Source organism: Bos grunniens, chromosome 23, assembly GCF_055505025.1.
Source record: "Bos grunniens cultivar Pamir isolate PY7600 chromosome 23, Bosgru_T2T1.0, whole genome shotgun sequence".
Classification (NCBI taxonomy): domain Eukaryota; kingdom Metazoa; phylum Chordata; class Mammalia; order Artiodactyla; family Bovidae; genus Bos; species Bos grunniens.
In genome coordinates, this window is record NC_141187.1 from 9,513,097 (window position 1) to 9,537,350 (window position 24,254).

At 58.2% G+C, this 24,254-nt stretch overlaps 1 protein-coding gene and 1 long non-coding RNA gene across 4 annotated transcripts in view; both read right to left on the reverse strand.

Annotated features, from left to right (window-relative positions):
• GRM4 (glutamate metabotropic receptor 4) overlaps positions 1 to 24,254 on the reverse strand; it is a 114,996-nt gene that overhangs the window by 64,792 nt on the left and 25,950 nt on the right. The gene's annotated exons all lie outside the window — the stretch shown is intronic.
• LOC147346608 (uncharacterized) lies at positions 10,105 to 12,809 on the reverse strand. The gene is made up of 3 exons (XR_015152687.1): positions 12,714 to 12,809; positions 11,320 to 11,499; positions 10,105 to 10,749 (listed from the first exon to the last, which is right to left on the reverse strand). It is a non-coding gene; the product is annotated as an uncharacterized LOC147346608 (long non-coding RNA).

Sequence of the window (24,254 nt, forward strand, 5' to 3'; positions counted from 1 at the left end):
CCAGAACTGTAGTCTGCATGGCAACTGGGGATGGGAAAATATTCCAGAACAGGAGGACTCGGGGAGCCCCCTGCACATGGGTTTGCCCACCTGGCCTCTGCCTAGGGGTGCCCATCCCCAGGGACAGTGGGGGTCCAGCTTCCACGGCGGAACATCCTCAGATTGCCCTGAAACTCCGCAGCACAGCGCTGCCTCCCTGGAGAGTGCAGGGGCCGGGGGCGGGGTTGGAGGAGACAGGCCACCCTACACGCTCTGCATTTTTCCCATGTTATTGTTGGTTGGTCGCTCAGTTGTATCTGACTCTTTGTGACCCCCGTGGACTGCAGCCCACCAGGCTCCTCTGTCCACAGGATTTTCCAGGCAAGAGTATTGAAATGGGCTGCCATCTCCTACTCCAATTTTCTGTGTGGAACCGTGCAAATACAGCACATGTTTAGAAAGCAAACCCCATTGGAATGGTCTGGAGCACACGGGTCCCTCTGCCTGCCTGAGTCAGCAGAGTCTGAAAACTGGCCCAGTCCTTGCGGCCCTAGAGAACACTTAGCATGAACGCAGCACCCCCTACAAGGCGGACTCTGGCTGGACACTTGATGATTAATTCAGAAAGTATCGTTATTTTTAAGGTCTGACGATGGCGTTAGAGCTGTGGTTGCTTGGTTGGTTTTTAAGAGTCCCTAGCTCTTAGCGCGGTTTCCCGGCCTCAGCACTATTAATGCTTGTGGAGGGAAGCGGGCTGCGATGCTTTGTTGGGGAGCTGCCCCATGCACCACAGGGTGTCGAGCAGCACCCCTGTCCCCTACCCACTGATGCCAGTAGCTCGTCCTCCCCCAGTAACAACCAGAAACGTCTCGCAACGTTGCCAAATGTCCCCTGGGGGCAGAACTGTCCCAGTTGAGACCCACTGTTTCAGGGGCATGTACTAAAATACTTAGGGATGACGTGATATGATGAAGCCTGGGATTTCCTTCAAAAGAACTGAGGCAGGACGCGTGGAAGGAGAAATGACGCTGGCCGAGAGCTGACGGCTGTCCGGTGACGCGGGTGTGATGGAGGCACACTGCCCTGCTCACTGTACTTTTGTGGGCATCTGAAATGGCCACATTTAACATTTTCGGACAATAAAACAGAACAAAATAAACGTCACCCCCAGGGTCATTGCTCTGGAGAGACGCGCCCTGAATCTGGAGCTGACAGCAGAGACGCAGGGCCAGCACAGCAGGTCCCCAAGAGAGGACGGAGCTTTGTTTGTTCGCCAGCTCACCTCTGCCGGCCCTGATCACACACCCAGAAAACGCACTTGCCTCCTAATTAGAAGCAGCTTGTCTCCTGCTTTTGATGTTTTTTCCCAACACGGGGCTGGGGCTGGAGTCAACAGCGCCTGCCCAGAGGAGGGCCAGAGCGGCTCGCAGGAGGCTCAGCCCCGCTTCCAACCCCCTCCCCTCTCCCCCCGGCTGGGCACTCGGCCTGGGCCAGGCCAGCGGGCAGGCAGGCAGGCGGCTGTCCAGGTGCCAGGACTCGGAGCCTCCCCCAGGGAGCCCCGGCCCTGTCCCTGCACACACATGGCCTCCCATAAAGGGCAGAGGACCAAGGGTGGGGGTCCCTGCAGGGTGTGTGTGCCAGCCTGCAGGAGGGCTCAGGGCCCCTGATTTCAGGAGCCCAGGAAGGGCCCCTGATCTGCCCGTGAGCCTCCTCAGTGAGCCTGCACTGAGAAGATGGGATAGAGACAGCATCCCCACCAGGGTGCAGGGGATATGCATCCTCTTACACGTGGTCACCTCTGCCAGCTCCTCCTGCCGCCCCCGCAGGCTCCCTCCCTCGGCTGCAGACCCTCCTGAGGGTCCCAGGAGGATGGGTTCAAGCAGCAATTTGGGAGCTAAAGTGCTCAGGTTCAAATCCCAGATGTGGGAAACCTGGGTGCAGGTAACGTCACCTCTCTGGACCTCAGTTTCCTCAGCTGCAAAATGGAAATAATTCCAATCCCTTTCTTCTGAGGTTGTGAGGGGCACATGTGGGAATTCACGGGAGAAACTCAGGCAGCGCCTGGCGGGCAGTCAGCACTTGAGGGCTGGCGCTGATGAGGGCAGTAGTCTGTCCCCTTGCCCTTCCTCGGGACAGCGCCCTCTCTGACTGTTTCTCACCCCTAGACTGTCCCAGGGGCCTCCCCCTGACCCCTAGCGCTCTCTCTCGCTCGCACTCTCTCTCTCTGTCACAGAGTTACTGCTGTGCTTAGTGGGGAGACCTCCTGGGACTGGCTGGCCCTCCAAGCCCTCTCCCTCTCACCCCCACCCCAGCCTGGAGTTGGGTGGCAAAGGCAAGGAGCACCCCATGGGCAGGGGCCTGTGACAACTTGGCCCAGTGGTCTTCTGGCGTCTCCTCAGCTCTCATCGCCCTGCAGCTGGTGCGTGCAAAGTCGCTTCGGTTGCATCCAACTCTTTGCAACCCCATGGACTGTAGCCCACCAGGCTCCTCTGTCCATGGGATTCCCCAGGCAGGCATGCTGGAATGGATTTCCACGTCCTTCTCTGGGGGATCTTCCTAGCGCAGGGATCACGCCTCCTCGAGTCTCCTGCACCGATAGGTGGTTCCATTACCTCTAGCACCACCTGGGGAGCCCTGCCCTGTGCCCGCTGAGCACATTCCTCTCCTTCAAGACAGCCACGCCCACCCCACCACCAGGCTTCCCTCTCCCTGGCCCCCTCCTCCTCTCACCTAACACCCTGTGCACCTACTGTGTGTTGAGCACTGTCCTAGGCACTGGGGACGGCACAACCTCATGTCTCATCCTCCTGGGGCAAGAGTCAGCCAGAAGCCAGGTTTCAGCAGCAGCTGACAACTACGGCCATCCTACCCTGGGGCCATTTGTCCACCTGTTTCTCCCTCCTCTCTGCCTGTCTTCCTCTGCCCACAAAGCCCATGACCTCATCTCCCCACATCCAAATCTTCCTAGTGCATCAAGGCCCACTTGTGTCACCTCCTCCGGGCAGCCCCCCAGGAGCCCTCATCCTCCAGGTAGCCCGCTCAGACCTCACACAGCGCCGAGCCCTGTGAGCACTCGGGCTACTCTGGGGCGCGGAGCACAGTCTCCTGAGTGTTAGGATGCCTGACCAACAATTCAGCAAGTATTCTGAGGCTCCCCCCGTTGTGCTGGGCAAGGTCACTGGGGAGATGCCAAGGGAACTGGGCTCATCGCACCTCCAAACCCAACACTCACTGCATCTGGGGGTCGCCCTGCAAGGGGAGGAGGCAGGTGGGACAACCAGGAGTGGCACACAGTGTGTCTGCAGCTGGCACCCAGCCAAGTCTCACCTGTATGGAAGAGCAGAAGGGCTGAAGGGCTGCAGGGGCAGCACTTGAATAAGGGCCCCCTCGCCCACCCCCTCTGGCTTCTGGGAGTGACGAGGAGGCCCTGCCACGTGGGGAGACAGGAGCTGCTTCCGGGCTTGGAAAACAATAAAGACGGATGTCAAGCATGCGTGCGCACACGTGTGTGTGTGTGTGACATGTGCGTGTGTGAGCCTGTGCTGGAGCGTATGCCCTGAGCATGCCGCACACGCATCAGTTTAGTCCTCCTACCGAATCACTGAACACCAACAGCCTGCTGGGCCCAGCCCGGAAAGCAGGTGCGGGTGGTGAACACTGCCCCGTGGGGCTCCCAGTGTGGACGGGGGCAGATGAGGCAGAGCGGGTAGACGGGGCCAGGGGGCAAGGAGGAAGAGGAAAGCAGGGCGCGGGGGGTGTGAGGGAGAAGGGCCGGGGATGCCCCTCTGGCAGGGCGACACTGAGTCGGGACCCCAAGGTGGTGAAGGAGGGACCACGTAAGTGAAGGGGGCCTTTTCAGGCAGAGGGGACATGTGTGCACTTGCGTGCATGTGTGAGGGAACAGGCACAGGCATGCGTGTCTGTGTGCTGGAACCCGAGTCTCTTCTGAACTCGCCCCAGGCCCAGCCAGCAGCCCCACACACCCACCTGGGCATGGCAACTCCGGCCGGGATGTAAGTGGTACCCAGGTGCCAAAGGCTCAGACACGGCCACTGGCTCCCACACCAGCACAGCCTGAGGACCCCCTGAAAGTGGTAGGTCCCCGCCATAGCCTCCTCCCATCCCGAGGAGGACGAAGGGGTGAACAGGCTGCCCAGCATCTCAGAGTCCACCAGGGACCCAGACCCCATGGCCTCTGAAGGCTGGGGCCCTGTCAAGGCCAGCGTTTTGTTCAGAGCAGTCAGTGCCTCACCCTGGCCTGGGGAAGCCCAAGTCACGCAGTGGAATGTCCGCGGCTGTCACCAGGGAACCTAGGGCCAGCTGCCAGGAGCCCCAGCCCCCTTCCCCTGAGTGTATGTGCGTCAGCGCCCCTCCCCCTCCCTCTGCCTCCCTAACCCTGGCCTCAGACCTCTCTCTCTGGAGCCAACCTGCCCAGGGCTCCGCCACCCAGCTGTGCCACCTTAGACAAGCAAGCAGCCTCCCTACCCCTAAAAAGTGGCCCAAATAACAACAGAGAGGATGGCACCACAGAGGACACACACAGGGCTGAAAACGGTGCCTGGCACACAGGGCCCTTGGCAAATGCTAGATATTATTAGACAGGAGCAAGACTAGGACCATTGTGCCCATTTTCCAGGTGAGGAAACTGAGGCTCAGAGAGGAAACAGTGCCCAATGAGCAGCAGAGCCATCAGGAGGAACAGAAACAAGATGCAGACCCAGCTGCTCTTTTTTTTTTAATTTGGCTGCACTGGGCCTTCGTCACGGTGTGTGGGATCTCCATGCTGCGTGTGGCATCGAGTTCCCCAAGGACTGAACCGGGGCCTCTCACATCAAACGCTAAGACTTCTCTGAGGTCTTAGCCACTGGACCACCGAGGAAGTCCCCATACCCAGCTCCTGGCCTGGGGCCCTATCCACCCTCCCAGCTGACTCTCCTCTTTCCATTCCACCCACAAGCCAGGTTGGGCAGCCACTGCTGGGGGCTGCAGTCCCCTCTGGCCGCCAGCACAGTCCAAGCCAGGACCCAGGTCGACCTCAGGACCCCCACCTGCCTGGCCGCAGCGTCTCTCACTTGGGATGTGGGAGACCCTGCGTGAGGCTGGTCAGAGCCCAGGGTGGCCGCCTGATCCCTGCCCTTCTGATCTTGGCTGCATGGTGCCTCCACTGCCCGGCTCTCAGCATCAGCTGTTTCCTTCACAGACAAAAAGGCAGCCAGGCTTCTGGGTACATGAAAGCTGCTCAGGCAGGAAAGTGTGGTTCAGAGAGTCGGCGAGAGGGAAGGCCAGCTTCCAAAGGCTCAGGGCCCGGCTTCCACCCCAACCTCCCTCGCCAGCTGAGCTGCGCACCCTCCCCGAGGCCTTTGCTGCAGAGCTGGCACCGGGAGGAGCAGAGATGCCCTTGTCAGCCTCCCCACCTCCCCAGAGCCTGGGGGGGGCAGATAGCGTCTCACTGAGAGCTGGGCACACAGCGGGCGCCCCCCACACCCTTGCGGATCAGCCATCATCTCCTCTCGGCCAGGTGCAGAGAACATGGATTTAAATAACCCACCTTCAGAGCACCAGCCGCCAGAGGAGCCAGAAAGGAGCTCCCCAGAGTGAGATGCCGCCAGGCTGAAGCTCCCGGCTGGGTCGGAGGCCACGGGGATTCACTGGGGGGAAAGTGGGACTGTGAACCCCAAGGAGAGCGTGGAGGCTGGCAGGGTGGGCCAAGGGTGCAAACAGATTGGGGAGGAGAAACGGGGCACACAGAGAGGTGAGGCAGGGGGCACTCAAGGTGCCTGGGGAGGGCAGTTAGGGGGGGAATTGGGGTACGGCAGAGGGGTGCATGGGGTACACAGAGGAGCGCCAGCCTTTAGTCCTGACCACCCGTCTCTGAGGGGGCCCCAGTATTCAGGAGCAGAGAAAGCAGGCTTCCAGAGCCTGGAAAGTGGGGGAACCTCTGGGGGGAGGCTGGGCTGGCGTCTGGGTGGTCTGCAGAAGGGCTGGGGTGGGCCCCGATGGAAGGACGGTCCGCCCCCCGTGCTGGGCCTTGTCCCGGGCCTTCCCCAAAAACGACCACCTTCCGCCACCCCCCAACCCACCCACTGGACCAGCTGGGGGCCACCAGCCACTGCCCCACAGACCCTGAGGGAATCCAGGCCAGGCCAGCCTGGGCACTCACTTCAGGGCGCCCTCATTTAACCAGACCTCACTCCCCTGCGGACACAGCCCGGCCACTGGCTCCAGACCCCCGAGTGTCGGGTCACTGGGGGCCCGCTGCCCTGTGCCCCAAGGCGATCCATCAACCTGCTCACCACCCCGGGGCTCCCGGACTCGGCCTTCTGCCCCCCTCTCTGCCCCCACCCCAGGCCTGGACACAAACCTGTGCCGGGGTCACACAGGCCCCTCAGGCTGGCAGCCTGTCCCCTCCTGGACTGAGAAGTAGACGTTAGTCTCCAAGGCAGCAAGTGCTATGCTAAAAGACAGTAAAATCTGGGGCTTCCCTGGCAGTCCAGTGGTTAAGATTCCAGGCTTGCAGTGCAGGGGATGAGGGTTCAATCCCTGGTCAGAGAACTAGGCCACACGAGCACGGCCAAAAAACAGGCAGACGGTGAGATCTGCCCACAATGCCGTGGGGCCCCTCACCTGGCTCCGTGGCCGCCAGCCTCCCCTCCCACAGAGGGCCCAGCCCGGCCCCAGAAACTCTGCTGATGCCACTGTGAATTCACTTACTCAGTGCTTTTTCATACTGTTCATGGGGTTCTCAAGGCAAAAATACTGAGGTGGTTTGCCATTCCCTTCTCCAGTGGACTGCGATTTGTCAGAACTCTCCACCATGACCTGCCCATCTTGGGTGGCCCTACTTGGCATGGCTCATAGTTTCATTGAGTTAGACAAGGCTGTGGAAAAGACACTGATGCTGGGAGAGATTGAAGGCAGGAGGAGAAGGGGACGACAGAGGATGAGATGGCTGGATGGCATCACTGACTCAATGGACATGAGTTTGAGTAAACTCAGGGAGCTGGTGATGGACAGGGAGGCCTGGCATGCTGCAGTCCATGGGGTCGCAAAGAGTCGGACATGACTGAGCAATGGAACTGACTCAGTGCTTCCCTGAGCACCTACTAAGCACTTTGCAGAATATTTGACACTGGGGCGAACCCACAGAGCCCAACCCCTGCCTTCACGGAGCTGACATTCCAGTGGGAGAGACAATGCTCAGTGAGCCCACACGTGGCCAACGTGGGTGCCGGTCCTTAGAGAGACGTCCCTCCCTCATTCCCCGTCAGATACTGGCAAATCTGACGACGCGCCCCTCATGCCCCACCTGACGTGTTCTGGCCCCTGAGCTGTGAGCAGGAAGTGCATCAACTCAGGGTCAGGGCGTCTCATCACCCTGCTGCCCTGACTGGTTCCGGGCCAGCCTGGTCCCTGAGGAGGTGGGACGAGCACCCAGCCAAGCCACGTGGACACACAACACGGCAAGTACATTCAGTTTACGAGTTTACAGCCACAGAGAAGCGGGAGCCGTGTGCTCTTGCAGCGCCTCCTCCTGATGCCGATGGACACGGGGGCGCGAGCTCTAGCTCCCCGAGAGCAAGGGGGGAGCTCTATTTTTCTCCACCTCAAAAGCCTGGATATGTCAGGCTCACACCCGTCACAGGTTGGCTTGGGCTGAGCTGAATTAAATTCACACACACACACGCACACACGTAATCATCATCTTCCTGAGGATGAGCATTGATTGAGTGTTTACTGTGTGCCAAGAACTGTGCCCAGTGGTCTTATAGGACTAACACCTTTAACCTTACGACAACCGTATGAAGGAGGTGCTCATTTCCCCTACACCTGGGTACGGAAAGGTCCAGGAGCTTGCCCAGGACACACAGCCGTGATTTAAAGCCAGAGGGATGAGTTCCAGAGCCCATTTTACTCTCCGGTGAAAGCTCAGCCTCCCAAGCCTCACAAGCGAGCCTACACACACGTGTGCTCACACACAGGATCTGACAGAGACACTGGCAGCCTCCAGGCGGACTCCCGCACGGCCGGCGGCCACAGAGGGGAGGGCCAGCCCCGCTTCCCCTCTGCTCAGCCACTGCCTCTGCTCCTGACCGGCAGACCATCCGTCTCCACTACAAAGGATCGGGCCGGGGTCGGGGCCAGCCCCTGAGGGTTGTGTAAATGGCTTGGCTTGGTGCAACAGCTAATTTCTAAACGTAATTATTAATTTCATGCTTATCATATGCAAACCTCTGTTTCCCAGATGAGATGAAATTTATTTAATTAGAAATTCCCTCATCAAGCCTTTTGGATCCAAGCTTTTAATTAGGATCACCAACCCCACCCGTGGCTACCAAAGAGTGGGTTCATGGCCCCTGACTCCCCCCTTCCTGAGACCCCAGACAAGTCAGCATGTATAGGTCCCTCCACTGTCACCAGGACCCCACTGGCCAGGTCAGGGCCCCTCACCAGGCCCCTACCCCTCCCACCCCTGCAGCACGGCACCACAGTCACAACGGATCTCTTTTTCCTGCAGGCGCCACAATAGGGAAATAGCTTGGAAAGAGCTCGTATCATCTTGCAGCCAGAAGGACTGAAATGTTTAAGGTGCTGGAAGACAGAAGACATCACAGCCCTCCCCTCTTCCTGCGAAATTCACACAGCTGCCTTCTTCGGGGAGCCCCTGCCGGGTGCTAATAAAATGCCCTTTACAGCTAAGCCTAGAGCCCACTGTCAAAATGATCAACAACACTTGGCATTTGAACAAAGCATTTTCAACACATTATCTCTGACTTCATCTCCAGCCCCGTCCTGGCTCCCGCCTCGGCTCAGCTCACACAGCCGCAGCCACACCAGCCCCCTTGCTCTTCCCTTGAACAGGCCAGGCACACTCTGCCTCGGAGCCTTTGCACTGGCCGTCCCCACCGCCTGACCGCAATCCCCCCAGATAGGCATGTGGCCCACTCGTTCACATCCTTCCCTTCAAGCCTACGCAGACATCACCTTCTCAGACCCCCCGTTTAACACCAATCTGGCTTTTCCCTCCCCTGTACCCTATCTCTACCTCGCCTGCTTGAGAAAGTGAAAGTCACATTCGACTCTTTGTGACTCCATAGACTACAGGTACCCTGCCAGGCTCCGCTGTCCAAGGACTTCTCCAGGCAAGAAAACTGGAGTGGGTTGTCATTTCCTTCTCCAGGGGATCTTCCCAAGCCAGGGATGTGAACCCAGGTCTCCTGCATTGCGGGCGGATTCTTTACCATCTGAGCCACCAGGGAAGCCCGGCTTGGATTCCCTCAAGACGATGAGCACTCTCTAACATGCTCTATATTTACTGCTTACTTCATTTATTTTTAAGTGTTTTATTTATGTATTTGGCCAGGTGGGTCTTAGTTGCAGCATGGGGGATCTTCAATCTTCACTGTGGCATGTGGAAGCTAGTTCCCTGACCAGGGATTGAACCTAGGTCCCCTGCATTGGGAGCACGGAGTCTTAGCCACTGGACCACCAGGGAAACCCCTTATTTCAGTTATTATCCATCTCCCCCTAAAAAGTCAGCTCCATGAATCCAGGGGCCTCTCTTTATTCCCTACTGTGTCCTGGGACGCCTGGCACAGCATCGGGCCCAATGAATGCAGGGAATACTTCACTCCCTCCACCCCAAGCTGAGGACAGGCCCAGCAGACCCCTGAGCACCCTAGATGAGTGAGGAAACCGAGGCTCAGAGCCTCAGGGCCTTGCCAAGGTCACAGAGATGCAGCCACGTTCTGACTCTCACGTGGTCTGGTGCCTCATCTGGGCAACTGAAGGGCGCTGCTCTGCAGAAAGGGGCCACTCCACAGCAGTTCCCGGCTCACAGATGCTGAGGGCTCCCTCCTCCCACCCCAGGGCTCAGCTCCGGCCTCTCCTGGGGCCTGCTGTGCCCTGTCCCCCTAATTTCACGCTGATAACCGAGAAGGCAATCATGCGGGGGGCCATCCCCCACCCGCATGTCTCCGTCCTCGGGACCCACCCAGCCTCGTATCAGGAAAGCAAGCGGACACTTGGATTAATTTCCAGGCCTGCTCTGAATTATGTTTTCCAGGAAAGAACCAGACAGATGCAGGCAACAGGCCTTTGAACAAATATTTCCCCAGAAAGCACTTTATTCAGTCCCTTGTCTCACCCTTTTAAACATTATATGTTTTCTTAGGAGCCCAGGAAAGGGGGGCCCCCCGATAAGGCATGGGGGCTGGAGAAGAATAGAGGGCGTGGAGTGGAGAGCCTTGCAGGGCTGACAAAGAAGCGGGTTCTGATGCAGGCTCCGAGGAATTACCGCAGATAAGAGCGCCCGGGGGGCGGGCGGGGGAGCCGGCGGCACAAGGGCGAGAGCAAACAAGATCCTCAAACCAGCACTTGTCCTATTTCATAAGCGAAATGTAGATCAATAAATTACACTCATTTCTGCAGGTCTTACATGCTGACTCCGTAACCTTGTCAAAAGCCATACATGGGGGGAGGCGGAGGGATGGAGGAGCCCAGAGGCCGGGGAGGAGGGGTGGGGCCTGAGGGGGGAGCCCTGTGGGGTCACAGCAGCTACACCCCCTTCGCCTAGAAGGGTCCAAGGCCCAGGTTTCCAGAGGCGAGAAGCAGGCCACCTCACCCTCTACCCACTACCTCACTGCGTGACCACAGGCCAGTCACCGCTTCTGTGAGCCTCAGTCTCCTCATCTGTCAAGTGGGCACAGTGGTGAGAACTTGGCCTCTGTCAACCTCATTGTGGGGCTCACATGAGTGAACAGGTATGAAAGCCTGGAAAGAGACACAAATATCCAAGCTGCCAGGAGCTGTTGTTACGCATCTGAGTCAGACGATGCACTGACACAGACACTCCTGTTGGCTCTCCCCACGCCCGGAGAGAGGAAACCTTCGCCCTGATTGACACGAGAGGCCGCGGCTCAGAGCTGAGGCCTGCGCCCAGGGTCACATCCCACCCCGGCCCGCTGGATGGCCAAGCAGGGCTCTCTCTGTGCCACAAGGCTGCCTGTGAGCCAGGGTGCTGGGCAGCACTGGGCACCAGGCCATGCCCACATGTCCAAGGGCCGGGGGCTCAGGACCAGCCCAAGCTGCTGCTGTACCCCGGGGGGCCAAGCTGAGGGTGAGGCTCAGCAGGGACCTGACACCTGGAACAGTTGGGCCAGGACCGGCCGTCCTGCAAGCCGGGCGGGGTGGCAGCGGGCAGAGGCTGCACAGGTGTGACTGGAATCCTAAAGGACCCAGGAACTACCATTTCAGGAGCACCCATTCCACGCCAAGCACCCCATGGGGACTTTCTCATTTAATGTGCATACCACAACCCCATGAAGCAAAGGCTATTATTACCTCCGTTTTTCAGATGAGACCACTGGAGCCCAAGAAAATACGGAAACAAAATCACACAGCAAGAGGACTTCCCTGGGGGCCAGTGGCTAAGAATCTGCCTTCCGATGCAGAGGACACAGGGTCCAATCCCTGGTCAGGGAACTAAGATCGCACATGCCAGGGGGCGACTAAGCCCGTGCTCTGCAACGAGAGAAAGCCTGTGTACCGCAACAAGGAAATCGCTTTCTGCAATGAAGACCCAGAGCAGCCGAAAATGAAAGAAAATCACACAGCAAGTGGCAAAGCGCGACCTGAACTCGAGTCTGTCTGACTCTGGCCCGTGGGTCCTCCTGCCCCGGCGCACACTCCGCTTCCGTTGCCAGCCTCCTGCCCTCTGCCCACATTGCCCACCCCCCTGGGAAGCAGCCAGCACAGGGAGCCAAGAGTCCTTGCTCTGGGCCTTTCCTCATCACATCTCTAGATCCCAACACCTCCCATCTCTGAGTCTCAGCTTCCACATCTGTTCCATGGAGGTTTAATGACCCCCTGGGCTTGCAAGGTAAGGGCAGAGGCCAGGGCCTCCATAATGTGGGGGTGACATCCAGAAGCCTGGTCCACAGCACCCACTGAGCCACCTCTCCAAGCTGCGGGAGTCGGGGGCAGGGCCGGGACAACCTCTGAACAGGGTGCCTCTGGAGCATCTGGAAGGACTCATCTGGGGGGCAGTGATGGGGGCGTGGCCAAGAGGGAGAGATCAACCACGGCGTCTGCCCAGTGTCCTACCAAGTCAGGTTAATGTGCTGTGCTGCGTGGAATATAGGACTCTGTATTAATATAATATGATATAATGGGACATGTGAACATTATTGAACACGTGAGCCGATAAAAGTCACAGGGTCATCGCTCCAAGTAATTTATGTCACAGCCCGCCCACTGCCAGGCTGGCAGGGCGGAGGTCCCACTGGAGCAAGGGGGCCTGAGTAATGGGCAGAGTGGGGAAGGGGCTGGCCAAGTGCGGCCATTCAGCCAAGACCACAGGCAGGCTAGCGGCGGCCACTCACAGAGCATCACCTCTCCCTGCTCCCTGCTGTCTGTCCCCAGCCCAGACCCAGCACTGCCTCCCAATGGCCCTGGGGCAGAGCCAGCTGCTGAGAATCCAGCCTGCAGGGAGCCACCTACCTCCAAGGACCTCCCCCATTTCTGCTGCCCCCCACCGCCACTGTCCTCAGGCTCTGGGCGTGCCTGGCGCTGACTCATCTCTCACCAGCACCCTCAGGAAGGAGGCCATACCACCCCAGGGGCCCCTCTAGGGAAGTCCCATCTCCAGCTCCACCCCCACCTCTCCTGGGCCCCGGTAAGGACGGAGGTGATACGGGCCTCTCGTCCCTTCATGCATTCATTCAGAGTATACTTACTGAGCACTCACTCTGCCCCGTGCCATGGTGGACACCGGGGAGACCACAGTGAGCAAACGCAGACCAGCCCCTGTCCTCATGGAACAGAGTCCTGCGGGAGAGATGGTCTCTAACTGGATGCACATAGCAACACATCCAGCCTCTGAGATGTGCTGGGAAGAGGTCTGGGGCCCGTGAGAACCTGGAATAAGGCCCTGAATCTGCTTAGGGCACCCCCCCTGAGGAGGAGGCGTGAGTTGACACCCGAAGAACAGGTAGGCAATACCTAGATGAAGAAGGAAAAACAGCCCAGATGGAAGATGAGGCAGGTGCAAAGGCCCTGTGGCCTGGAGCCCGTGGCTGGTTCGAGGAAAGGCAAACACAGAGAGGATGGGAGAGCACAGAACGAGACACAGCTGCACCAAAGCAGATCCAAGGCTCAGACAGGCGCCACCAAGTGCAGAGGGACGCTTCCTCGTCCAGGTGAGAGGCGAGGGTGCATGGAGACAGACAGACGCATCAAACTTCCCCAAAAAGCCCTCCAGCTCCAAGCGTTACCCTCCTGTGACAAACTCTCAGTGAGCCCTCCCCTAAACTCTGAATCCAGCCAAGACCGGAGGAAGAGTCTGAAGCTGGGACCCAGGCAACCAAGTTGTCCAGGGCCAGCTGCCTGCTTATCCTCTGGGCTAAGCCTGTTTCCTCAAGGTACCCATGCTCTGGGGGTTCTGCAGCTGCCCCAGTGGCCCAGCAGGGTGAGGAGGGGCCAGGGACTCAGCCCAGGGCAGCGGGGAGGCCACCCCGCTCTCAGCCCTATTGCCAGCACCCTCTGCTGTGCTGGAAGCTGGCCCGATGGAAGAGCCTGAGTTCTGCCTGTCACTAAGTCACCATGTATTCTCAAACCAGCCTGTCTTCCATCCTGGGCCCCAGGTTCCTCACCTAATAACCGTGAAACAACAATCACAATAATACCTAACGTTGAGTGGGTGCCTCCTGTGCGCCCGGCTCTGGTCTCAGCTCTCATGTTCCTCACCAGACACCTGCCCCCCGGGGTGCTAGCATTCAGCCTGCTGTACAGGTGAGGAAACTGAGGCCCAGAGGAGTTGAATCACTTGCCCGTCGCCGCCAGGCTCCCCCTGCCACCGCGCTCTGCCACCTCCCCGGGGAGAGGAGGAGAGACTGATTCACCTCCGACACCCTCAGCTCCACTGCGCTGCCTTTGTGATGCTCAGTCCAGAAATGCGGCCTCACCCTGGAAGGGCCCAAGGACAACAGGTGTGATTTGGTGGGAGGCTGTCCCCCCAGACCCTCCATCTACTGCAGAAACCTGCAAACATCTGATTCCACCCAGCCATCACATTCCTCCTGCTCCCAGAGTGCCCGGTACTGGGAGAGGGTGGGGACCGCAGGGCCCTGCCCAGCACTGAGGACCTGCTCTCGGCTGTGCCCCAGCAGCCCCAGGGGGCGGGTCCCAGGCCACCAGCAAGGGACCAGCTCACGGAGGCACCGGCCCCAGCACTTCCCTCCCAAGCTCTCCTCCATCCCGAGGGCGCCTCTCAGGAGAACCGCCCACCATGCTCAACCCAGGTCTGCTCTGGGTTCTGACCTGCAACCGTGCCTTTCAAGCTCGCTCCTTTACTCCGGACAACACCCCTTCCAGGTGGACATTACTATCTGCATTTTAGAGGCAATGACCTGCAGATGGGAGAGAAGTCGTTGGCCTCAATTCCTCAGCTACTGAGGGAAACCCAGGTCTATCGATGCCAGAGGCGGGAATCCTTCCACCCTGCTGCCCAGCCTCCCTCCAAGCCCGCGGCGAGAGCCACCAGCACGTCTGGGGCCTGTCCAGACCATGAGGAGACAGGCAGGACATGCCCACAGGCTCCCCCTGTCCCAGCCCATGTGTCCAGTTTCCAGCAACTGGTGATCTGAGCTGACACTTCTCTCAGAGGGAAGCCCGGAGTGGATCTGGGTCCCTCCCACCGTGTCCACAACCTGGGCCCCTGCCCCAGAATCTCCGTAAAAGCCAGAGGGGCGGCAAAGGTCTGCCTCCTTTTTATTAAAATTGATTTACTCATCCATTTATTTGGCTGCGCTGGGCCTCAGTTGGGGCGCGCGGGATCTTTGATCCTCACTGCGGCACGTGAACTCTAGTTCTGGCATCTAGAATCTGGGGCTTGCCTGGTGGCTCAGATGGTAAACAGTCCGCCTGCAGTGCAGGAGACCTGGGTTCGATCCCTGGGTTGGGAAGATCCCCTGGAGCAGGAAATGGCAACCCCCTCAAAAATTCTTACCTGGAGAATTCCATGGACAGAGGAGCCTGTGGGGCTACAGTTCATGGTGCCACAAAGAATCGGACAAGATTGAGCAGCTAACACACACAGGATCTAGTTCCCTGACCAAGGATCCAACCCTGGCCCCCGCATTGGGAGCATGGGGTGTTAGCCACTGGGCCACCAGGGAAGTCCCCAGAGTACTGCCCAGGAAGCCAGGCCCAGCAGGTCCCGCTGGGAGCAGAGCCCGGCAAGGGATCTTGCCTCAGTGCATCCAGGCCTTTCCCAGGGGCCAGCGGCCACAGGCACCGAATTCAGAGAGTCCCCCACGCACCTTCCCTACACCTGCGGCCTCGCGGACCTCAGCTCTTACCGACCCCCTGCCCCGACTCGCTTCCCTCCGGCCACACTGACCTCCCCAAACAGTCCCTGAGCCCCAGCGTGGTCTGGCCTCCGGGCCTTTGCACCTGCTCTGCCCTCTGTCCTGCTGGCTCCCGCCCCCCTCACACACAGGGCGCACCCCTTCACTCATTCACGTCTCTGATCAAACATCACCTTCTCAGCCAGGCTGTCACGGAACAGCTCACCTGAATCAGCCCCACCCCCTCCTGTCCCCTGACCCTCGGCCCTTCTCACCATCTTAATATAACTCCTCTCTCTTGGAGGAGGCGTCTGAAGTGAGCTGCGCCTCACAGGACTGGCAGCCCTACCGCCTGTGAGTCACAGGGACAGAGGCATCTCGCCCGCTCCTCAGCTCAGGAGTCAGAGGTCAGGCTGGCCCCCTGCCCTGGCCCCGGCTGGAGGGCCATCTGCCCTGCCTGGCCGCTCTCCTGCACCCTCGCCTTCCTCCAGCTCAGACCTGGACATGAAACTGCTGGGTGATCCTCCAGGGCGCACTCAGGGAGTGGAGGGTCAGGAGCCAACTGGGAGTAGCCTCTTTCCAGGGGACTCCTGTGGTCCCCAGGCCACAAGAAGGTAGGCGGAGACAGGTCTCCCCACGGTCACCCCCAGGGTGGCGGGGGCAAGGTGGACACTCCAGATAATTCAGCCTCACGCTGCAGAGTATCAGCCGATGGGAGCAGGGCCGGGAAGGAGGGATCACACACAGACACGAGCACGCCTGCAGGCCTGCCAGGCCGGGGAGGCTCCGTCAGTCCACCCAGACCGGAGGGCCCGCTCATGTGCATGTGCCAAGGGCGTCCCGGAGAGGCGCACGCACACACGCACACACGCACAGAGGCGCTCACCCCAGGCCACTCCACAGACACCCAGGTACACAGCCATGCACACACACACATGCACAGAAGTATCAGTACATCTGAGTCACCCAGATACACCTAGAGACACGCCGCATGCTCTGAGCCAGGCACACACACTCGGTCTACCTGAGGGTCCCTGACACACCTGGCCCCATGTTCAGGAACACAAGCTCACACGGGCACACCCTGGGTCACACACACACACACCCCAGACACACAAGCACACACACGCTGACAGTGGCTCATGGTGATAAATAAACGTGAATGTGTGTGCCCACACACACACACACACACACTCCAATATAATCAGTACTGGCAGGGGCAGCAGGGACAGCATTTACTGTACATTTTGGGGAGCACAAAAGAATGTTCATAACATCCCCTGATACATCATCACCTGCCCAGCTGCCCATCAAGCAGCTGGAATTCTCAGCTGTCCACAGTGAGCAGGAAAGAGCTGACCACGGTCGCCCGTTACCACCCAGCAAGGGGCAGTTTCTCTGGGGCCGATCTATCCAACGGGAGATCCAGTCTGCAGGTCCAAGGTGGGTGAGGGTTAATGGGCCTAAACAGGGTCAGTGAGGGTGGACGGGGGCCAAGGGACTGGGCACCACAGGGGGCGCCCAGAGGCTGTGTGTCTAACCGCCATGCTCGCCCACCTGCCCTGCTACCCTGAATAGCGTGGGTGGAGGTGGCGGCTGGACTTGGCAAGTCTGTCCCTCACCCCAAGAGGCCCTGCTGGAGGTGGGGTGCCCTGGCTAACCAGCACCCCCTGCCATTCCCTCCATATCCAGCTCTTCCATGAGACTGAGGGACATGAAGACCCCCAACAGGAAACGAGGGCCTTGTCCAGAGACCTTGAGATGGAGAAGGCCTTGTCCCTCACCCCAAATTGTACCTAAATAACTGTAGTAGAAAAGGGGAGCGGGGTCCCCCTGTGAACCAAGCTCCCCTCCAGCCCAGGGAGGAGAGAGCAGTGTCTATAATTTGTTTTAATAATCCTGCTGAACTGGGAGAAAATTAACAAATGAGAAACCAGCTCGAAATTAATCAAACTTCCCGGTCCATCCCCCACCTTCCATCTTAATGAAGGTTATTTATCCAACAAGCAATAAAACACAGAATTAAATTAAACGGGCCCTTTCTTTTAGTTCCCCGTGCCCCTGCCCCAGGGAGGCAGTGTCTCCCTGCTCACAGCTCTATCAGCGGCGCGTGGAGGACCTCAGCAGGCCCGCAGCTCCCCACAGCAATTGGATGGCTTTCCCCAGAAGCAGCCCCGCGATGAACGCACCCCCAGTCTGGGCCTCACTGCCAGCTCTCAACCAAAAACACATGCTGGGTACTTAGTCGCTCAGTCGTGTCCAACTCTTTGCAACCCCATGGACTGTAGCCTGCCAGGCTCCTCTGTCCGTGGGGATTCTCCAGGCAAAGATCCTGGAGTGGGTTGCCATGCCCTCCTCCAGGGGCCAGAAATACAAGCAACAGTTAACTCAACCACCGTCCCAGGGAGGGATGGAGCCTGCTGTGCGCATTGGAGTGTCCTCATTTGGGGGGCGGGGGCATTGCTCACGCTCCCCATCTTCCACCCCACAGAGAAACTGGGGAGCCCCCAGTCACCAGTCAGCTCAGGCCTGACTGCAGGGACCACTCCGCCCCTCCTGATGCCCACAGCAGGCTGTAAGAGGAAACACCCTCCTGGCTCCCACCTCTTGGTGGGGAGGGGCTGGAGGGCACTCAGGGTACAGGGGAAACTGAGACAGTACCTCCTGCAGGGATGGGACTCAGTCCCCAGCTTAGGGCCCAGGCATCAGGGGTCACTGCCTCACCCTCAGGGCCAGGGTGCGCCCCGCACCCTCCATCTCCTCAGCAGTCTGTCCAGCATCCGCTTCCCTAAACACCTCCTCCCTGCAGGCTTTGAATCCACGTATGTTCCAGCCAGGGCTGGAGTCACAGGTTCCTAAATAACTACTCTTGGGCCCCCCCTGGACCATTCTCGTTTGCTCTGCCCTCCAGCTCTGACATCTATAATAATCACGGCTTCCCCTCTACTGCTTCCACAGACTTTCTCCCACTTAAACCTCACACCAGCTCCGTGAGGGAGACATTTGCCATGATACTCAACGCGTGGTGCCTGGGGCTCAGAGAGGGCCCTGGACCAGGCCCATCGAGGCAGGCTGGGGGTCCCAGCTGTGGCAGCTCAAGTTTGGGGACCAAGGGTGTGGGGCAGGGGGCAGGAAGAACAGGGCTCTGCAGAATTGCCAGGCCTCCGGGAAGCCCCTTCAGGGGCCTTCTGGGGAGAGGGCAGGGGGCTGGTTGTCCCTGGCAGAAGGGGAGAAAGGGAGGGAGGGCCATTGCACACAAACTCCTCCGTGCCTGCCTCGGACATGGCGACACATTCAGTCCACACACAGCAGCCTGTGAAACCATAAATCTGATCCCGTCACTTTCTGCTTAAGACTCTCCAAAGGCCGCTCGTGCCCCTGGAGTGGACAGTCACTCTGTGTCCCGGGACCCAGAGCTCCTGTGGACCCAGCTCAGCAGCACTCTCCTCTCCGAGCAGTCTCCACATTCCTCAGATGGACCAGGGCTGCTCCAGCTTTGGGGCCCTGACCCCGGCCGTGCCCTTCACCCCCACACCAGCCAGGCACCTGGCTCCCTTCCTCACTTGCCTCAGTCTATATTCAAAAGCCCCTTCCCTGACCACCGTAGACTAGCCCTTTGCCTCCTCCGTCACTCTCGAAACCTCTGGCCCTCTGCCATTTTCCTCCACGGCACCTGTCGCCACATGAGTTATGGCATGTTTACTGTCTTTCTCCCCTGCTAGAAGGCCAGCTCCATGTGGGCAAGGATTGCATGTGATTTTGTTCCCTGCTCTATTCCTAACCTAGTCTAACATATGACCCACTGATTGGCAAATGAAGGAATGAATGAGTGAACGAATAACACTACATTTAAGGCCACCATAACCTCCAATCTGAAATGTTCCATTGGTCTCCTAACCACTCTCTCCGCCTCAGGTCTTAACTTGCAACCAACCCTCCATTCCACACCCAAAGGAATATTTTAACCCCAAACCGGACCAAGGCACCATCCTACTGGATCAAATCCACGCTCTTGGCCTTGGCTCCTAATCCTTCCCAACTCTCTCTCCAGTGACCCTCTCCCAGGTCACAAGCCCTGCTGCATCCATACCAGACACACCTGAAGTTCCAACCATACTTGTCCCTTCCACTGGAGCACCGTCATGGCTCCCTCTCTGCCTGCAGGACACCTCCTCCAGGCAGCCACCTATGCATGCCTTGTCAGAACTGACCTCTCCCTCCTCTGAGCCCCCTCACACCCTCACCTGCGCCTCCACCACAGCCCTCCCACACCTCCAACTTGAGTTGTGACAAATCACATGCATGTCCTACCACCCCATCCAGGAAGGACCCAGATTTATTCACTGGCACTTTCTCCCATCCCCACCACCTGCTCCGGTATCTTGCATAAACTTAGAGCTCCATAAATATTTGCTGAATCCAATGGAACCCGTTCAAACACAGCCCAGGGAGAATGCCCATTAAGAGGGGCTTTTCCTCCAGGTTGCTGCCATTTCAGGCTGCTCTGAGGACAAACGGACCTTTAAGTGCCACTTAACTGCAGCACATGGGAGCAGCTGGCCCCACGTTCCACTCACCTCTCCTCAGGAGCTGCCTGGGAGGATACCAATTCTCAGAGGTTGAGAGGTGACCAGAGCTCTGTTAGAATGGCAATGTGCCACCTCTGGCCCAGCCACCAGCCCATAATAGCAGCTCCTGGCTCACCCGGCAGCTTGCATGTTGGGCACATGTGTGGCCACCCCCATGGGTGGGAACAGCAGGCACAACACAGCCACCACTGAATTATTTATTCTGTACATTGTTAGCGCAGCAGAGAGAGCAACTGTGTCTCCAGGCTTCAATTAAAATATCAAGGCACCCGCACCGTCTGCCCAGCCACATGCCCAGCTCCCACCAAAATTGGCAGGATAACACCTCCTGGGACACCACAGCGCCCCCAAGGCCAGCTCTACCGCCCTCCTCTGCTCCCCAACCACCAAGTCCAATTTCAGGACCACGGACAGTGGCCTCCAGGCTCCTCTGGGGATCTGCCCCTGAAACACCCAGCAGAGCTTTCTGGGCTCTAAAAGAGCACTTAGTAAATCAATGACCTGAAAGAGCCTTTCCAGCTCCCCAAAGCAGCCCAGAGACAACCCTTGCTGGATTCTCAGCCTAACTCCCATTCTCCATCAGCTCTCAGACCACCCCTACAACACTACAGCACATGCCCGGAAGGCCAGAGTTCAAGGCCAAGGCCCTCATCCCAGGCTCCGTGACAACTCTAGACAGGTCACATCACCTGCCTGAGCTCCAGTTTTCTCACTTGGAAAATGCGAGTGACGGTGGCCAGCCTGTGGTCTCTGGGATTGTCACACCCGATGGAAAGGGATTTTGGCCATGCCAGAAAAGGGCTTTAATTTCATACAGGTGGGCTTCTTCGGCCTTCCCACCCCATCCCAACATGGAAAGCCCTGATTCTAGGGCACAGACTCAGGATGGAGGAAAAGCTGACAGATCCTTCAGGAGCTGGCTGGGTCACAAGCTAACTAGGTCACCCACGAGATTTAATTCAACAACCCCCGGACTAGAATATGAGGCCGAGTGAAATCAAAGTGGGCGAGCTGAAAAAGAGCAAGAAATTCCAAACACATGCCGCCAAGAGCTGTGGAATGAGCAGAGGCTTCGGGGGGAGACAGTGCTGCGGGCTTCCCCTGCTTTCCGGACAAGCCTCAGTTTCCTCACCTGGAGAACAGGGCCATGACTACCGACTTCCCAGCCAGTGACTCACATCAGATAACCTATGTGAAACTCCAGACACGGGGCCAGGCATGTAAATTCATCTATTCATTTTACGAAGCACCCATGAGGCTCCAGGCCCTACAGATAGAACAGAGAAGAGGGACACAGCTGCGTCTTCAGAGCTGACACACAAGTGACCAGTGCTGTTATCCATCAGGATGCCAGGAGAGCTGGCATTTGAGACAGGCTTTCGAAGCAAAAGTGGAATTTCCAAAGCAAAATAAAATGTAGCCAGAAGGTATCATTTCTTTGGGGAAATGTTTGGCAGTTCCTCCTAAATCTAATCATTCATGCAGCCAAAGAGTCAGCAATCATATATACCAACATTTATAAATATAATATAAGTAAACACTTACGTCCACTAAAAGACATATACACAAATATTCAGGAGAGTTTTATTCCTAATAGCCAAACACTGGCTTCAGCCCAGACATCCAGCAGGATGGGTAAATGAATGCTGAACTATTGTACAACAAGCTATTGTTTGCAATAGTCCCAACACAGTGGAATAGTACAGAGTAATGAAGAAGAGAAAATCACCAACATGTCCAACTACGTGGGGGAATCGCACAGATAACGTGAGTGAAAGAAACCACAAGCAAAAGCCCAACTGTATGATTCTGGTTCCGTGAAGCTCAAAACCAAGCAAAATTAATCTATGCTGTTAGAAATCAGGCTATCAATTAGCCTTGGGGAGAGAGGGATATGGACTGGGAGGGGCTCCGAGGAATGTTCTAGAGAATTGAAAATGTTCTGAATCTTTCTGTATCTTGATGCCGTACAGGTATGCATTAATACATTTATAGAAGCTCATCAAGTAGTGTCTTGAAGTTTGTACTTTCCTGTGTATAAGTTATACCTGACTTTTTTTTAATGTAAAGAAAAGATGGACAGCACATTCTTCAGGGGCTGAGGGAACATCTGAAGCAGAGGCTAACAGATTGTACATGGTGGGGGAATTGGGGAGGGACCCAGGAGAAGTAGACAGGCAGTGGCAGGCGCTGGAGTCAAGGTGGACAAGACAGGCTGCCAAAGCAATGCCACTCTGGGAGGCCAGGGCTCCTGCCTCCTTCCCCATGCAGCCCTCGTGTCCACAGCAAATGGTGCCAGTGAGGTCATCTCCCCTCCCTGCCAGCCTGGCCCCCTGCCCACCCCCTCCCTCAGCCACCACACTAGATTGCAATCCCAGAGCTGAATTTCCTGGGCTTTGGGGGTTTTCATCCTGAGCAGGAATCAAGCGAAGCCACAGTCCCCAGCCTCAGTCCTGCAGTCCAGCTGGGCACCTCTCCCTACCCCTGGGTCCGGCGCCCACAGTATCCCATGGACACCTGATTCTGCCTCCTACGCTCCACCTGCCACATCCACCTTTCCACCCGCCCCCCCCAGAGAGCACCTGCGCACCTGTCACTCCCAGGATAACCACTCCAATTAAGTAGGGCCCTCCCACCTCCTGCTTCCCCTCACCCAGCACCCCAGCCTTCCCTGCCACATCTCCTGGTAAAGAGGGTCCACTGGACGTGCACAGACATGGCCGAGGAGGAGGCTCAGAAACCTCACGCCACCCCAGCCACACAAGCCCACTGGCTCCTCTGGGCAGGTCCTGAGCTGGGGGCCAGTGTCCAGCTTGGCCCTTCCTCCCACAACCTGCTACCCGAGGCTGCGTGGATGCCAAGTCAGAACCGGGCACAGGGCCGCCTCTGGGGCCACGGTCCTGGCCGCCGGGCACCATCGAGTCCAGCCCTCACCCCTCGCTGACAAGAGTGCAAGAAGTTACACACACACTTGCCCTCTGGCCCAGCACTCGTTAGTAGGAATCCCCCTACAGAGATGTGTGAAGCGGCCGATCATGAAGTCCCCCATCGAGGCTGTTTTATAAAAGTACAAGATCAGAAACTAGCAAGGGTCAGGCCTGAGGAGACGGGAAGCAGGCAGGCAGTCCTGGGAGCCACACGCCATGAGCTCACCCAGTGGGGGCTGTGAGTGCGTGAAAATGGAGGTGGGGAACACGCGTGTGCACACACACCCCACATGATGGTGAATGGTGCCTGGAACAGGCTGACACGGCAGCCACGCCCAGGCTGAGAGCTCTCTGGAAGGCACACAGGGAGGGTACGGGCCCCCAAGGGGGGCTGGGGTCCAGCTTGGGCCCCCAGAGGAGACTGGACACGCTCACACAGTGATGCCCTCGCTGACCAGGAGGCCACCCCAAGAGTGCTCCAGGTGCCCCGCAGCCAGACGGAGTCTCATTCAGGAGAGAGAAGCATCATTACAGGAGACCCTCTCAGGACCGCACCCCCTCTCCCCCCACCCCTCTCACCCTACCTGAGATGCCTGGGAAGGAGGCCAGGACCCAAAGTCAGGGGAGCCCAGCACTAGGGGCGTGGGACCCGTGGTCTGGGGCTGGGAGGAGAGAGGAGGGGGTCTGGGTCCAGGCCCGGGGGAGGGGGGAGGGGGGAGGGGGGAGGGGAGGCAGGGGAGGGGCTCTCTCCCCCTGTGAGTGTGGTGTGCTCTCCTAATTGATTTTGTGTCTGTGTCACCAGGGTACTTAGGACCATCTTAGAAACCACTTAAGCAATTTAAAGTAATCAAAGTACTTAGAAGGCACTTAACATTTCCTCACACTTCAAGCTTCCCATAAACCCCTTCCAGCTGTGACCAAGGGCCGCCCTCCCACCCCACCCACCCCACCCCGCAGTCAAGAGCAGCCCCTGCAGGGAAGGCAGGTGCCTGGTCTGCCCCAGCCCCGCACCCAGGTGGGCAGCACAGCCACCCCCCACTGGCACGCCGGCCTCCCCCACCCACCTCTTACTCTCACCACCAAGTTTCTGGACACAGATCCCTCTGCCTGGAATGCCCTCCCCTGCCCACCAGCATGCCCCCAACCTAGCTAATTGTCTCCTGGCTGGTGCGCCTCAGCTAGTTGTCCTCCTACAGGAAGCCTTCCCTGATCCCTCCCCCAAGGCGGGTCAAGGGGCCCCTCTCACCCACCTTCAGGGCACCTAGCCCGCCCCCATTAGAGCACTCGTGTCTGTCACTGAATCACTGCCCATTTAATGCCCAAGCTCAGGGTTCTCTGCCCAGACTTCGTGTTTCTAGAGCATGGCACAGTCTGCACAAAGCAGGGGCCCTGATGCTTGTTGAGCAAAACAAAGA